The sequence below is a fragment of the Chrysemys picta genome, chromosome 4, assembly GCF_011386835.1.
Source record: "Chrysemys picta bellii isolate R12L10 chromosome 4, ASM1138683v2, whole genome shotgun sequence".
Taxonomy (NCBI): Eukaryota; Metazoa; Chordata; order Testudines; family Emydidae; genus Chrysemys; species Chrysemys picta.
In genome coordinates this window covers 51,661,476-51,676,271 of record NC_088794.1, presented here as the reverse complement: position 1 = coordinate 51,676,271, position 14,796 = coordinate 51,661,476, and the positions used below count along the sequence as shown (strand labels likewise).

The 14,796-nt window shown below is 39.9% G+C and overlaps 1 long non-coding RNA gene across 1 annotated transcript in view; it reads right to left on the bottom strand.

Moving 5' to 3' along the window:
- LOC135983023 (uncharacterized) overlaps positions 1 to 9,350 on the bottom strand; it is a 46,542-nt gene extending 37,192 nt beyond the window's left edge. The window contains exon 1 of the long non-coding RNA XR_010600520.1: positions 9,189 to 9,350. This is a non-coding gene — a long non-coding RNA (uncharacterized LOC135983023). The remainder of the gene's footprint in view (positions 1 to 9,188) is intronic.
- Positions 9,351 to 14,796: the final 5,446 nt, after the last annotated feature.

Below are 14,796 nucleotides of genomic sequence, written 5' to 3'. Positions count from 1 at the left end.
AAGGAAATCAGGCATGCTGCTATGGGCATGTGGCATATTGCCACAGTAATCCTGTTGCTGTTGTTTTCAGCCATGGACTCAGCAATTAATTATGTTGACTCCTTCATCACCTAGCACAGCACTGGTATATTGTACAACTTGTACTTTTAACAATGTTGCCCAAAATACTGATCTTTTTATTCCACTTAAAAATGCATTTGCCTGTTTACTTGTTCCTTTCCTAGAAACTGAATGTTATATGTTCCACAGTTCATCAATTAAGTACATTATTCATAAACTAACTGGCGCCACTGTTGATTCAAAGTCTTTATTCTCAATGACTTACCAGTTCTATAGTTTCTGAAGCAAATTAGTGTCAAAGAGAATAATTACTTGAAACATTTCTACTTCCCATGAATAACAAACCAGGTTATTCAATGGCATATACATAAAACTACAGCTGGAGGACCTAGAAAATTAATTGCCGATGTCTGCCTGGTCAACATAAGCTTCACCCTTACAGTTCATGCTCCAGCTAAATAGGACATCCACCTATTATTTCTGTTGCTTAAATCCAGAATTATTCAATTTTCTTCCCAGCTTCTGTTCCTCGTATCCATGGCAGCCACATCTCACATAGTGGGCTTACTGAAAAACACCCTTAAAGTGTTGACACAAAGCAAGGAAGTACAGTAGGTGGGAAAAACACAACAGTAACATGGTTTCTAAAACCAACAGGGTTGCACTGCCTTAGTTCTAATTAGAAAAAAAAATCATATTCAGTAGAGCTTATGGTAAATGGAAAGAGTCAGGAGACAAAGCTATAAGTGGCAAATAGTGGACCAGCAAAAATAGATGTTAAAAGCAAAAAAGAGAGACTGAAATAATCATATATCTTGAGAATAGAAGGGAAAATCCCCCCACAGGTACCCACATCCCATCTGCTCTCCTATACGTAGGGAAACTTCAGGGCTAAAATGCAGTGGACATGTCTGCATGGTGTGTGGGGTGATCAGTTAGAGAACAGCCATGGCTGCCTGGGTGAAATTCACCTCCTGCACATGATCTAGGCACCATTCACATCATCATATTAGCACTGAAGCACAGAGATAGTCAGAACGTGGGAACAAAAGCTTGGCTAAAATTTTCTTTTCCATTTTTTAAAAACTCTGTTTCCAGGTAAAGCTTTTGAAATTGAGGGGGGGGGGGGAAAAAGAGAAAGTTTCAACTAGCAGTAACTAAGTGATACATAGGCCCTGTGCTGGCTCTCTGTACAGGAGTGAGTTTCAGCTCATGTGTGCAGCGCACAGCCAAACTCTGAGCCCCAGTGGCGGGATTGTGAGAAGGCCAGGAGAGTGTTAGCATGTGTGACTAGTGACTGAATGAACAGCACAGCTCCATTGATTCATACCTCTGCACTGGGGGAGGGAAACGGGAAACATAATATGCTGCATCTGCTATTCTCTCAGCACCATATAGCAACAGCTTTGCCTATGGAACACACTAGCTACCATGGACCCAAACCTCACATCATACGCTGCCCCTCATTCCGATTACTTCTGAGTGCTCAGGCTATTTACCTGAGTTGGGCCCTCTTTCCCCAATATTTGGCCATAAAAGCTAGATACTGTTCTCAGGTTTTTGATGCCTCACAATTATTGGCTCCTTACTACTTGGGTAAGTTCTGGGATACTTTGTAAGTTGTTGAACATAATTCCTGTTTGCTAATGCAGAATTTGAACAGTTGCAGTATAGTCTAGTAGATCTATAAACAAACTTTACTCCTGACAGAATTCTGCGCTCCTGTGGTGATGCAGAATTCATATGGCCCGCATATTTTTGTGCCCCCCCCCCCATACAGAAAAATACAAAAGAAATCTGCAGGGGTGGGGAAACACACCTCTTCCCCGGCAGCCCAGGTAGCGCATCTGTTCCAGTGTGCCTGGAGCAGTCTCAGAGATACAAATCACTGCAGTGGGAGAGGGGCTGGGCATGCGTGCCTGCGGGAGAGACGTTGAACACAGTCCTGGGGCTGGGTGTGCGTGCCTGCAAACAAGCGAGAGAGACTCCTGGAGGAGGAGGTCTTTTTATTATGCAGGAGGAAGGCTTTGTCCCTGAGGCAGAAATGTACCAACCTGCCTGCTAGTTAATTGATCGCATTCTCTAAGGTAGAAATGTAGCAGCCTGCCTGAGTAATGACATTGTTAATGTTCCTATTGTTAGTTAACTGTTCCCATTCTCAGCCAATTCCCCCAGGAGCATAACACCTGTAAAAGTTTTAAGGCCCCTCCATTACCAGACTGAAATAAAGCCTTATAAATGACAGTAAGGAAATCAGCTAGGACAGCAAAAAGAAGAACAGGAGGACTTGTGGCACCTTAGAGACTAACAAATTTATTAGAGCATAAGCTTTCGTGGACTACAGCCCACTTCTTCGGATGCATATAGAATGGAACATATATTGAGGAGATATATATACACACATACAGAGAGCATAAACAGGTGGGAGTTGTCTTACCATCTCTGAGAGGCCAATTAATTAAGAGAAAAAAAACTTTTGAACTTTTGAGCTAGGACAGCGGTTCTCAGACTGTGGGTTGGGATCCCAAAGTGGGTTGTGACCTAATTTTAAGGGGATTGCCAGGGCCAGAAGTAGAATTGCTCCACTCTCACCCTGGGCTTGGGTTGTGGTCCCCTCATCCCCGGGGTCATATAGGAACTTTGTTGTCAGAAGGGGGCTGTGGTGCAATGAAGTTTGAGAACCCCTGAGCTAGGAAGATCTATGTGATTTCTCACTTTTTTCCTGTGCCAAAGTGGCACAATGGGGTTAGATTGCAGCTCAGGATTTATTTTACTTACCTATTAAAAAAAAAAAAAAAAGACTTTGAGGGCAAATAAAACATTTGCCAAGTAGTCAATAAAATGTCAGGACAATCATACGCAATCATTTCCCAAAGTACCCAGCCAGGTCCAGAACAAAGATTAGCAAAACTGTAAAACTTTCATGTGTGAAAGTCTGAGCAATTTAAAATGACTTTTTTTTATTTTTGCTGTTTGGTGTTCTGAAAGGTAATCTAAACGAAAATCCAGGATTATAACTGGAATGCAGGGTATTAGTTACCAAGTGTTTGTAACTTAACTTTCATATGTTTAGGAAATGCTGAATAGTTATTCAAAAAGAACAGGAGTACTTGTGGCACCTTAGAGACTAACAAATTTATTAGAGCATAAGCTTTCGTGGCCTACAACCCACTTCTTCGGATGCTTATGCTCTAATAAATTTGTTAGTCTCTAAGGTGCCATAAGTACTCCTGTTCTTTTTGCGGATACAGACTAACACGGCTGCTACTCTGAAACCTGAATAGTTATTGTGACTTTTTTCTGTATTGTAGTTTAAATAAATTACCAAAACAATTGAAACTGGTGAGATTATATTGCATTATTTTGAAACAAGAAAAAAACAATTTCTTGGTGCAGAATCCTCCCAGGAGTAAAACATATATGCCAAAATTAGTAACGAGAGACATTTTAGGCCCAAATCCACCATGCATTGAAATCAAAGGATCTCTTTCCATTGATTTCAATAGGAGTTATCAGGCACATAATGAATTTGGTTATTTACTATTACAGTGACATGCATGCTAATAGGAAATTTGCATATAGTATTTTCACTTTTTTAAAAATGGAAGTTACAGTATTTTACAGAAGTAATTAAATTTTGAAAGCTAGATGCTTCAGTAGATATTTGGGACGTAGTCTAAGGATGGGTCACGGGAAGTTAATTTTTTAGATACTAAATCTGTGTAAAAATTTCAGCCATGGGAAGGATTACTGCAATATTAAATTCATTGAGAGTACAAATACAAATCTTCAAAACAAAACACAACCAGACCATTTTGGGGCTGTAGTCATTCTCCACAACATGCCTACATTAATAAACAGAAACAAAGGGGGAAATATACTCAGTCTATAAGGAAAGATCTTGATCTTACTATGCACATATTTAATTTTATACAGCAAATCCTCACCATATCTATTCTGCTTATTGACTTCTCTTCAAAGGCAATGAACGTAATAGAGGGTGCAATTCTGGCCCTAATAAAGGCAGTGGCAAGATTCCCATTAACATCAATAGAACGAGAATTTCACTGTGAATGGTTAGGACCAAATTCTGGCCCAAATAGCACAGTGGCATAAGTGGTAACAAGGCGTCCCTATGATCCCTTTGCCAGCATCACAGGAGGAAAGTAAATGTTGCAAAGCTGCAACATCCCCTCCTTTTTGCAGATGCGTAGGAAGGCATGAACTGGGGTGAGAACTGCCCAATGTAGCTGTGCTGGGTGTAAACCAAGTTTACTTCCTTCCCAGCGAGGGAGGGTAACTGATAGAGAGATTAATTTCTCTGAATCACAATCTCCCTTCCAAGCTGCTCATAAGGCAGAGTAAAAATGTACTGCACCTTGCTCTGAGCTAGTTCAGGTAAGCCTTTTATCACTTTCAGCAGTTTTGTGTTAGTAACTTTTGTAGCATCAGTGACTATACTGGTTAAAGGAATCCACCTGACAAATGTTCTTTGAAAGCATCTGACTGATGTTCCTTGCATAGAACTTTGTTACTGACAATAATAATATAGAGCTAAATCTATTCCCATTAAAACCATTAAGACTTTTGACGTTGACTTTAAGACACTGGACTCAAACTTCAGAAAAAGCCATCTTCTATGTACAGTATTTTTATTTAACTTGATTGAGAAATTAATACTTACTTCAGTTTTTCTAGCATAATGACAGGTTTCAGAGTAGCAGCCGTGTTAGTCTGTATCCGCAAAAAGAAGAACAGGAGTACTTGTGGCACCTTAGAGACTAACACATTTATTAGAGCATAAGCTTTTGTGGACTACAGTCCACTTCTTCGGATGCATATAGAATGGAACATATATTGAGGAGATATATATACACACATACGGAGAGCATAAACAGGTGGGAGTTGTCTTACCAACTCTGAGAGGCCAATTAATTAAGAGAAAAAAATCTTTGAAGTGATAATCAAGATAGCCCAGTACAGACAGTTTGATAAGAAGTGTGAGCATACTTTTTTCTCTTAATTAATTGGCCTCTCAGAGTTGGTAAGACAACTCCCACCTGTTTATGCTCTCTGTATGTGTGTATATATATATATATATATATATATATATATATATATCCTCAATATATGTTCCATTCTATATGCATCCGAAGAAGTGGGCTGTAGTCCATGAAAGCTTATGTTCTAATAAATTTGTTAGTCTCTAAGGTGCCACAAGTACTCCTGTTGTTCTTTTTTCAGTTTTTCTGTTCATAGATTGTCAGAAAAGAAATACATCTGAGGACACATGTGATCTATTATTTTACATTTTCTCTAAAGCTTTCTCTTCAGAATTTGAAATTTTAACTGGTGATATATTGCCAACCAAACCCAAGTCAGTCAGTCAATAGTAGTGTTTCTGCTCCTTGACTGGAAGAGCAGAATTTTAATAATCAGGGTCTCTGGTGCACAAATTTGGCAGTATTTGTTCTGCAGTAATATTTTTCCATTAGCAATTTCATCTGCAAAAATTAGTTTGTTACTTTCTCAAAGTGCAGTTGAGTGTATGAAGGTGAAAAATCAAAGATGGTAGCTAATTCTTTGGGGGACTCAATTGGTCAATTTCAGTAATGTCTGAGATTCAGATTCAAGACACCGCTCTTGCACTCAGGAAAGCACTTAAGCGTGTTCTAATGTTAATTAATTATGTCCCAGGTCAGGAAAGTACTTAAGCATACATCAAATCTGTCCTTGTTCAGAAAATCACTTAAGCACATGTTTAAATCCTATTGACTTCAGAGTCAATAGGATTTAAACATGTGCTTAAGTGATTTTCTGAACAAGGACAGATTTGATGTATGCTTAAGTACTTTCCTGACCTGGGACCTAATTCTAGATTTATTAATATTCATGTGTTACATACAACAGGCCAAAATCCCACAGCCCTTAGTTTACATTGTCCTCTGTCAAAGCCACTAAAGTCACTGTGAGACTTGCTTGAGTAAGGACCAGGTAAGCACAGGAGGATTGGTCTAATGATACTTTAATGTCTATTTGAATTAAAAATAAAATGTCAACTGTCAGCCTTTTTGGAGAGGTGTTTAACAAGAACTCTATTAAAAATGGCCTAGTGCAGAGGGTCCCAGCCTGATATGTAGGTCAGCAGCAGGGTGCAGAACACTTGCTGGCAATTGTCAGGAATTGGGTCATCTCATAATGCTGGGTTTCTTTCTAACATCCACCGGCTATGCCATTATAAGACAACTGAAAATACTATTCCTGACATACTTTCCTATATAAAAAACTTTTTCAGATAAGCAGTTCCTGTAGTTACCACAGGATGTCATGTAATTGTAAAACAGGAGGGGAGGTGGGTCCATGAGACACTCTCTTTATTAAAATGAGGCTCACACACTATGGAAAAAACATTTGAGAACTCGTCTAATGGCTATCAGGGGACTGGGAATCAGAACTCCTGGGTTCTCTTTCAGGCTCTTCCACGGATTCATTTTATGAGTTTAGGCAATTCCCTTAGTCTTTCCATACCTCAAGTGAAGATAATAGTTCTCTACCTCACCACAGTGCTATAGAGAAGTTAATTCATTTAAGCCTTAAATTATTCTGAGACTCTTAGATAACAGACTCTATATAAATGTGAAGTATAATTGTACTTACATCTAAGCATATGTATTCAAATTAAACCACTGTACGAGTCAGACTGAACAAGGTAGATTAATTTACAGTAGATGCATTGTGTGTACTCACAAGAGAAATATTTCTAAAAAAAAATGAAGAAAAATGTCTTGCTACAAGTTAAATAGCTTAAGAATACAAACAATCTAGCTGCTTCTGTGGTTTGGTTATTGATATTATGGCACACTGGCTTATTCATTGAAGTAAAACATTGAGGAAAACAACACAGCATAAGAGTAACTTTTTGAATAAAATACTAGAAGAAACAACCTGCTCAAACATGTAACCAATTACTTTAATCAGATCAAGTTCATTAAACCAGAAACTCCAGAAAACTTGCATATTGTGCCCAGCAATAGCATTAATAAGTCCTAGTCATAAAATGTTAATTGCATGCATTAAAAGTCACTAACACTGGCTATAACATTTTAAATATTGTTTGCTCAGTTTTCCCCTAATTGGTGACAAAAAATGCTTCCACCGTGGATTGGTATGTGAAGCAGAGATAATTCAGTGACCTGAGGATATGAAGTTCTTTGATATTTTTCTGTGCCTTTAGAGACTCTTTAAGCAATAAATTACAATTATGTAAATATTAGCCCTCACTTGGGGATAAATACCTCTGAGACATGATCTGATTAGCACATACAAAATTATTAAATTTGCCCATGAGCACAATGTATTTCTATTCCTTGAGAATTTTTCTTATGGAAGGGCTCAATCCAGCTCCCAATTAAAGAATTTGTACACTGACTTCAATGGAAGAAGGATTCATTTAATCCCTTTAAATACTACCCTTATTTACAATACTCCTCACTTACATATAGCATTTTATGTGAAGCTCTCAAAACATTTGCAATCAAGCAAGAAAAACCATCTTCAGAACACTCCTGTAATTCAACTAAGTTTTACTATACCCAGGTGACAGCTGGGCAACATGACAATATATGTCCATAATAAAGTGTTGTGGGTAATGTATTGGGATCATTTGATAACAGAGAGAAATTATTTATGTGAAACACACCCAGCTCACTCTTGACATTAAGTCTTGCTGAATGATGGCTTGGTCTGATGCTTGTGAGCCTTGCGATTACAGGATTCGAGTGACATAAGCAGATGCAGCTGCACAGGGGGAAGAATGTGAAGCAAAGCATGTTACAAAAAGTAACATTGATTATGCTGCAGCTCTGTTCTTTATTTTTGGAATGTGTAGCTTGGTTATAATCTCTAGATTTTATATAACACCGAGGCACTAATAGAAGGTAACAGACTGCAAACACTTTCTTCTGGAATTCTCCTTTGTTCACATGTTTGTATTGTTATTTAAGGCTCAGGCATAGCCTGAGTGTAGTCCAAGTATCACTTGGAGCAAGTGCCCTCCCACTCTTCCCTCCACGCTGCTATATGCAATTAGAGTGACCAGATGTCTCCATTTTTATAGGGACAGTCCTGATTTTGGGGGCTTTTTCTTATATAGGTATCTATTACTCCCATCCTGATTTTTTACACTTGCTATCTGGTCACCCTATCTACACAATACAGATAACAAGCAGGGGGACTAAGGGAGGATAGGACAAGTTAGACCAGGAGTGTCCAACCTGTGGCTCCGGAGCCACATGCGACTCTTCAGACAGTAATATGCGGCTTCTTGTATAGGCACTGACTTTGGGGCTGGAGCTACAGGTGCCAACTTTCCAATGTGCCAGGGGGTGCTCACTGCTCAACCCCTGACTTTGCCACAGGCCCTGCCCCCACTCCACCCCTTCCCACCCCTTTCCCTCGCTCTTCCCTTATCCCCACCAGAGCCTCCTGCATGCCATGAAACAGCTGATCTGGAGGTCCGGGGAGGGAGCGGGAGGCACTGATTGGTGGAGCTACCGGTGGATAGGAGCTGCTGGGAGCCGGGATAGGGGTTGCTGACATATTACTGTAGCTCTTTCACAATGTACATTGATAAATTCTGGCTCCTTCTCAGGTTCCGGCTGGCCACCACTGAGTTAGACTCTCAGCCTTACATGTAAAAAAGAAAGAATAATAGCAATTAAAAATTTAGGCATAAGCAGGTTTACACAGTGCCTTGAAGGTAAGGATGGGAAGAAGGGGGTGAGGGGTCATTCACTGGCCACAGGCACTGCCCTTATGGCAGCTTCATCAGCTCAAGCACCCCCTTTCAACAGCCACTCAGACCCTGACATGGTTTGCCCCTTGTCATGATTCATTTATAGTTCCCACCCCTCCCAGGGTAATAAAGAGTCCAAAAAGCACCTAAAGTCTCCAGCCCTTCCCTGGGCTCAAGAGTCCTTGCCTGCTTTCATCAGGGCTTTTACAACCCTTTTCTTGGTGGGCCAGTGGGAGAATCCAGGCCCACCATTTTCCCAGCTACCACAATAGAAACTCAGCAGCTACAGTCTGCTTTGTCAGACATGCTGCTGCTTCTCTGTGCCACTTCCTACCTCCATCTGCTTCCAGGCTCCTTTAACAGAACAACCCATTCCAGTGCTTTGTCCCTCGTAGTTCCAGCTCCTTTGACCCACTTTCTATCAGTTTGTAGCTGATACAGAGTCCCCTGTTAGAACAGCCCATCTGCCTGCTCTGCAGGCTCTTAACCCAGCTGTACATGGTTTGCCCAATTAGCCATAGCTGAGGAGGTATCTACTCTGTATCTTAACCCCTTAGTGACTGAGGCAGGATAGAGTTTATACACCTGTCACAGACCACAAACCTGAATTTGATGCAGAAGGCACTGCACAGCTAATAAAGAATTTTGAAAAGGAGAGCAACTTAGCCTGGGTAATTGGAGAGAGAAATTGTTTTAGCAGCTGTATTCTGGATGGACTGGTCCTGGATGCGGTAAGATTCAGGAGGACAGACAGTTGTGTGGCATGGTAGTCAAGGCACAAATAATACCAATCAATAGACAAGGGTTGCAAAGGAAGGGAGAACACTGAAGCGGATACAGTGGTGGCACCATGTGTTTGTGCATAAGTATACAGAAATGAGATAATGGAAGGGTAAAATAGTCATCATACAAAAATTAGGACTTTGACATAAGCCTGATACCAAGGATAGCATTCTCTTGGAATTAATACTTCCATGTTCCAATTTTTCTTAAGCATCTGAAGCAATATCTATGAATTAGAATAAGGAGTTGTTTGGAATGTGTAAGGGTATGTGTGCCTTCTCCATATATATCATGAAAAGTGGGTGTTATCTCCACATAATCATACATTGCACAACCTGATCCTGAGCTTATTTCTTCTTAGTCCGTTAAACTGTGTGAGCTCATTTTAAAAATCTGCAAAGCAAACTGCTGGATTTTACAGTGTCCCATGGCGTTATGCTAGCTTGGACCATCTTCTGAGAGGGAATCTTCAACTGTAGTTTTTGAAGCTCTGTGTTGTTTTCAGATGCTTTCTGCGCATAGACACTGCAGAGATTTCACTTTTGGCACTGTACCCTTTAGTTTCTGTTTAACTAACCTCCTCATTTTTGTGTAGTTCCCTTTTCTGAAATTAAATGCTACAGTGTTGGGCCACTGTGGTGTTTTTCCTGCCACAGGAATATTAAATTTAATTATATTATGGTCACTATTACCAAGCGGTCCAGCTATATTCACGTCTTGGACCAGATCCTGTGCTCCACTTAGGACTAAATCAAGAATTGCCTCTCCTCTGGTGGGTTCCAGGATCAGCTGCTCCAAGAAGCAGTCATTTAAGGTGTCAAGAAACTTTATCTCTGCATCCCATCCTGAGGTGACAAGTACCCCGTCAATATGGGGATAATTGAATTCCCCCATTATTATTATTATTATTATTATTATTGAGCTTTTTTATTTTAATAGCCTCTCTAATCTCCCTGAGCATTTCACAGACACTATCACCATCCTGGTCGGTAATACATCCCTACTGTTATAGTCTTATTATTAGAGCATGGAATTACTAGCCATAGAGATTCTATGGTACAGTTTGATTCATTTAGGATTTTTACTTTGTTTGATTCTACACTTTGGCTTTCACATATAATGCCACCCCTCCACCAGCATGACCCGTTCTGTCCTTCCGATATATTTTGTACCCTGGTATTACTGTATCCCATTGATTATTCTCATTTCACCAAGTTTCTGTGATGCCTATTATATCAATATCCTCATTTAATACAAGGCACTCTAGTTCACCCATTTTATTATTTAGACTTCTAGCATTGGTATATAAGTACTTGAAAAACTTGTCTCCTTTTAGCTGTCATTACACGTGTAATATGGGTCTCATAAGAGAAAACTCCTAACTTCAAATAAAATTCATTCTATTGCAGATAGTAGCCATTGGGCAGCCTACTCTAATGAAGGAAGTATAATGACACCTCCTTCAGAGGGTCAATTGCAGGGGTGGTTGAGTCCCAAGTTAAAGGACTGTTACCAAAGATACCATGTTTTACTTATTATTCATCTTATATTAGATCAGGGCCGCCCAGAGGATTCAGGGGGCCTGGGGCAAAGCAATTTCGGGGGCCCTTCCATAAAAAAAAAAGTTGCAATACTATAGAATACTATATTCTCATGGGGGCCCTTGTGGGCCCGGGACCTAGGGCAAATTGCCCCTCTTGCCCCCCCCCCCCCCGGGTGGCCCTGTATTATATATATATATAGTTGTTGTGTTTTCCCAAGATGGCACTGTGTCCACTAATAAGGCCTTTCCTTTATTTTATATGCAGACTAAGTGCTTGAGAACATGGAACATAAAGGCACCCAGGGAAGGTATTTCATTTCCCCAGGTTTCTGGATGGGGACTGGAGCTGGTGGTGTTGGTTAATTTTAAGAGGAAGCCCTAGACAGTTGAACCCAGCTGTTGTTGTTGTCCACAACATGGGGCACAAAATAGGAACTAAAGTTTGGAATTTTCATCAGAGAAGCTTTGCAGGAGAGAGGGCTGCTTGAGCCACTGACTGCTGGGGAGGCAGAAGAAAATTGGAGGGAACTTCAGGCAGTGGGGCATTCCCCTGTTGCTGGCTACTGACAGGTCTGATTCTGCCCTCCAAGCTGCAGGCAGGCTGAGGCACCTCTGGAAGGGATCTGCGTACCTTAGCACAAACAAGAATAAATTTTGGTTTTGTACCATTGAATGTGGCTTTGAGTTGCTCAGCTAGCCTCTTTAATGCAAAGATGTTAATCTGCTTGTCTGGAGTCCCTTTAATCTATCCCTAAATCATTTTTGAAAGTTTAAGCTTATTATGAAGATTTATTTGTAAAGGGGGGCGAGGGGGGGGGGAAGGATTGAAATCCACGCTCACAAAAGATATCAATAGTCTGGAGAATCCCATCCTCTAAAAGCTAATTTATACTAGGAGATGTGATTATTGCATACTGAATAGTTTAAAAAGCAGATTCCAACATCTTTATTCACATACCCTTACTCTGATGTCAATGGGACCACTTGTGGAGTAAGGTACTAGTCAACATAAGAGTTAGAATGCAGCCCTAAATTAAAACAGTTTAAATTTTCCTGCCAATTCTCACACAAAAATAGAGTTACTGTGCTTTGTAGAAATCATTTTAAGTAAAATGACAGAAATCATTAGCCATATATATGGTTAAATCCTGGAGTCCTTAATCAATCTTCAATGGGGGAGTTCAGGCTTTGGTTCATACATCTTGCAACATTCAGTATTATTTCAGAAATTCATGTTCCACTCATTATAAACTAAAGCTTTGAGATATACCTTCTGGCTCAAGTCTGCTGTGTTTACACATGTGGAGTAGTGCCTTACTCTGCAAGTAGTCTCATCTGGCAGCTATGGGACTACTATAGTACTACTCAACATGGATAAGTATGAGAATCAGGACTGTTCTCGCTTATCTTATGCTGTTTTTCAGACCAAACAGGGAGGCCACAGTTGATAGATTGAGAACAAACTATTCTAGGATTAAATCTTGTAACACTGTTTTGTAATATTCCCAAATCTTCAATTTAATTGGAGTCTGCTGCACTGCTGTAATATAAATAACTATAACCCCAATTATCCAAGCCTCTGTTAACCCAAATTCCCTGCCATCTGAAATAGGGGCATGTCTGTTATGATTTATGTCTATCAATTACATTGAAGAGTCCCTTAGTTATCCAGTCTTATTCAATGTCTCTCACCGCGTTTAGTTAATTTGAGGTAGCACCATACCTGGAAATCTATGAGTATTTTGAGACAGCTTTTCAGACTGTGATAATTGAGAAAGATCATATGGGACAAAGTATTTCTGCCTGTGGCCCCTCATTAAAAAAACAACACTACCTAGTATGCCCTTTGACAAAATACCTACCACTATGTCACTAAGGGGGGAAAAATTCATTTTGTTTTGTAGGGCACAGGCAACTCACTAAAATTGTTTAGCCATAGCAGCTGCCTCATATTAAACCAATCAGCTAGCTGAAACTCTGTTAGCCTCATATATATCACAATGGTGGCTTTGGCAGCATTCATTCTTCCAGTTCTAATATGACATACTTCTCTTCCCCTCTAATATTAGCACTGAGCAAGTTATCACAGGGTGTGTTTCTGCCTGTGCTGGATGGAGAGGATTGACAACAGCAACGTGGCACTAATGGCTTAGTGCTTCAGCACTAGGTGACAGGATCCCCTCTGCCTCATTCTTTCACTAACTGTTGTTTGTTGGGGGAGGAGGGAAATCATTTTTTGAAGGAAAGGGTTTTGTTTTTTAAAAAGCAGCTTTTTAGGGGTGTTTTGTTTCAATTCACATTTTAAAGAAAAAAAAGGATAGAATTAAAATGGAAATATACCCCTCAAAACCTTTTTAAAACCCATCAGTAACAGATTCCCATTATTAACCTTAACAAATATATATCAAACTACTGACCAGTGCTCAGAGATGATCACCGTAGGAGCATCTAAATAGAGATTAAAATAGACAGAAATAGGGATCAAATTCCCCACCTCTTTCTTTAAAATGTACTAAAGCCAGGAACTCATCTGAATCTACTGTTTGTGGTTACATATTAAGTTTTGTTAAAGGCTGTTTCTATGGAAGACAGGTGTATAGAGTGACCAGATGTCCTGATTTTACCTATTACCCTCCACCCCCGTCCCGATTTTTCACATTTGCTGTCTGGTTACCCTACAGGTGTATGAACTGGGGGCTAGTGAAATGAGAGGAATGTGTGTGTTTCTTAAAATCTGGCAATCCGAAGCCAGGCAGCAGGGGAAGGTTCTAGGCAGAATCTACAGTGAAACAGGGTTCCTTGCTCAGTGTTAAGAGACTCCTTGTGATATTTCACCCTTATCACCAGACATCATTGACTTAATTTCTGATTCTTAAAAACAGCTCTGGTGTCTGAATTAGCAGAGGTGGGAAATAGTGCAAAACACAATCCAATGATTAGTGATAAGTTTAAATGTTTCATTAGCCATGTTCACACCCCTCGGTGTTGGCTGGGTTGTTTTTATTTATTTATTTATTTATTTATTTGCAATCAGTACTAAAAAAAAATAAAATAAGCTTTCAGTCTCAAATACAAAAAGAGAATTTTAAGTTTTCCTTTCCATAACCATTCACATCAGAAACATAATTAAAGAGTTACGTTCACCCAATAAAGGGAACAGAAACAAAGCTAAGTGAAGATAGAGCTAAAATTCAGAGGGATCTTGATAGATTGGAGAACTGGGCTATAGACAACAAAATGAAGTTCAACAAAGACAAATAAAAGGTGCTATACTTGGGGAAGAAAAAACAAATGCACAAATACAGAATGAGAGACAAGTGGCTTGGCAGCAGCACTGCTGAGAAGGATATAAGAGTTGTGGTGGATCACAGTCTCAACATAAGTCAGCAACGTGATGCCATTGCAAAAAAAACAAAAACAAACAAATGCAATTTTTGGGTGCATTAACAGAGGCATAGCCTGCAAGTTATGGGTAGTGATAGTACCACTCTACCTGGCACTGGTTAGGCCTCAGCTGAAGTACTGTGTCCAATTTTGTTCACCAATGTATAGAAAGGATGTGGATAAACTGGAAAGGATGCAGAGGCAAGCAACAAAGACGATCAAAGAGATGGAA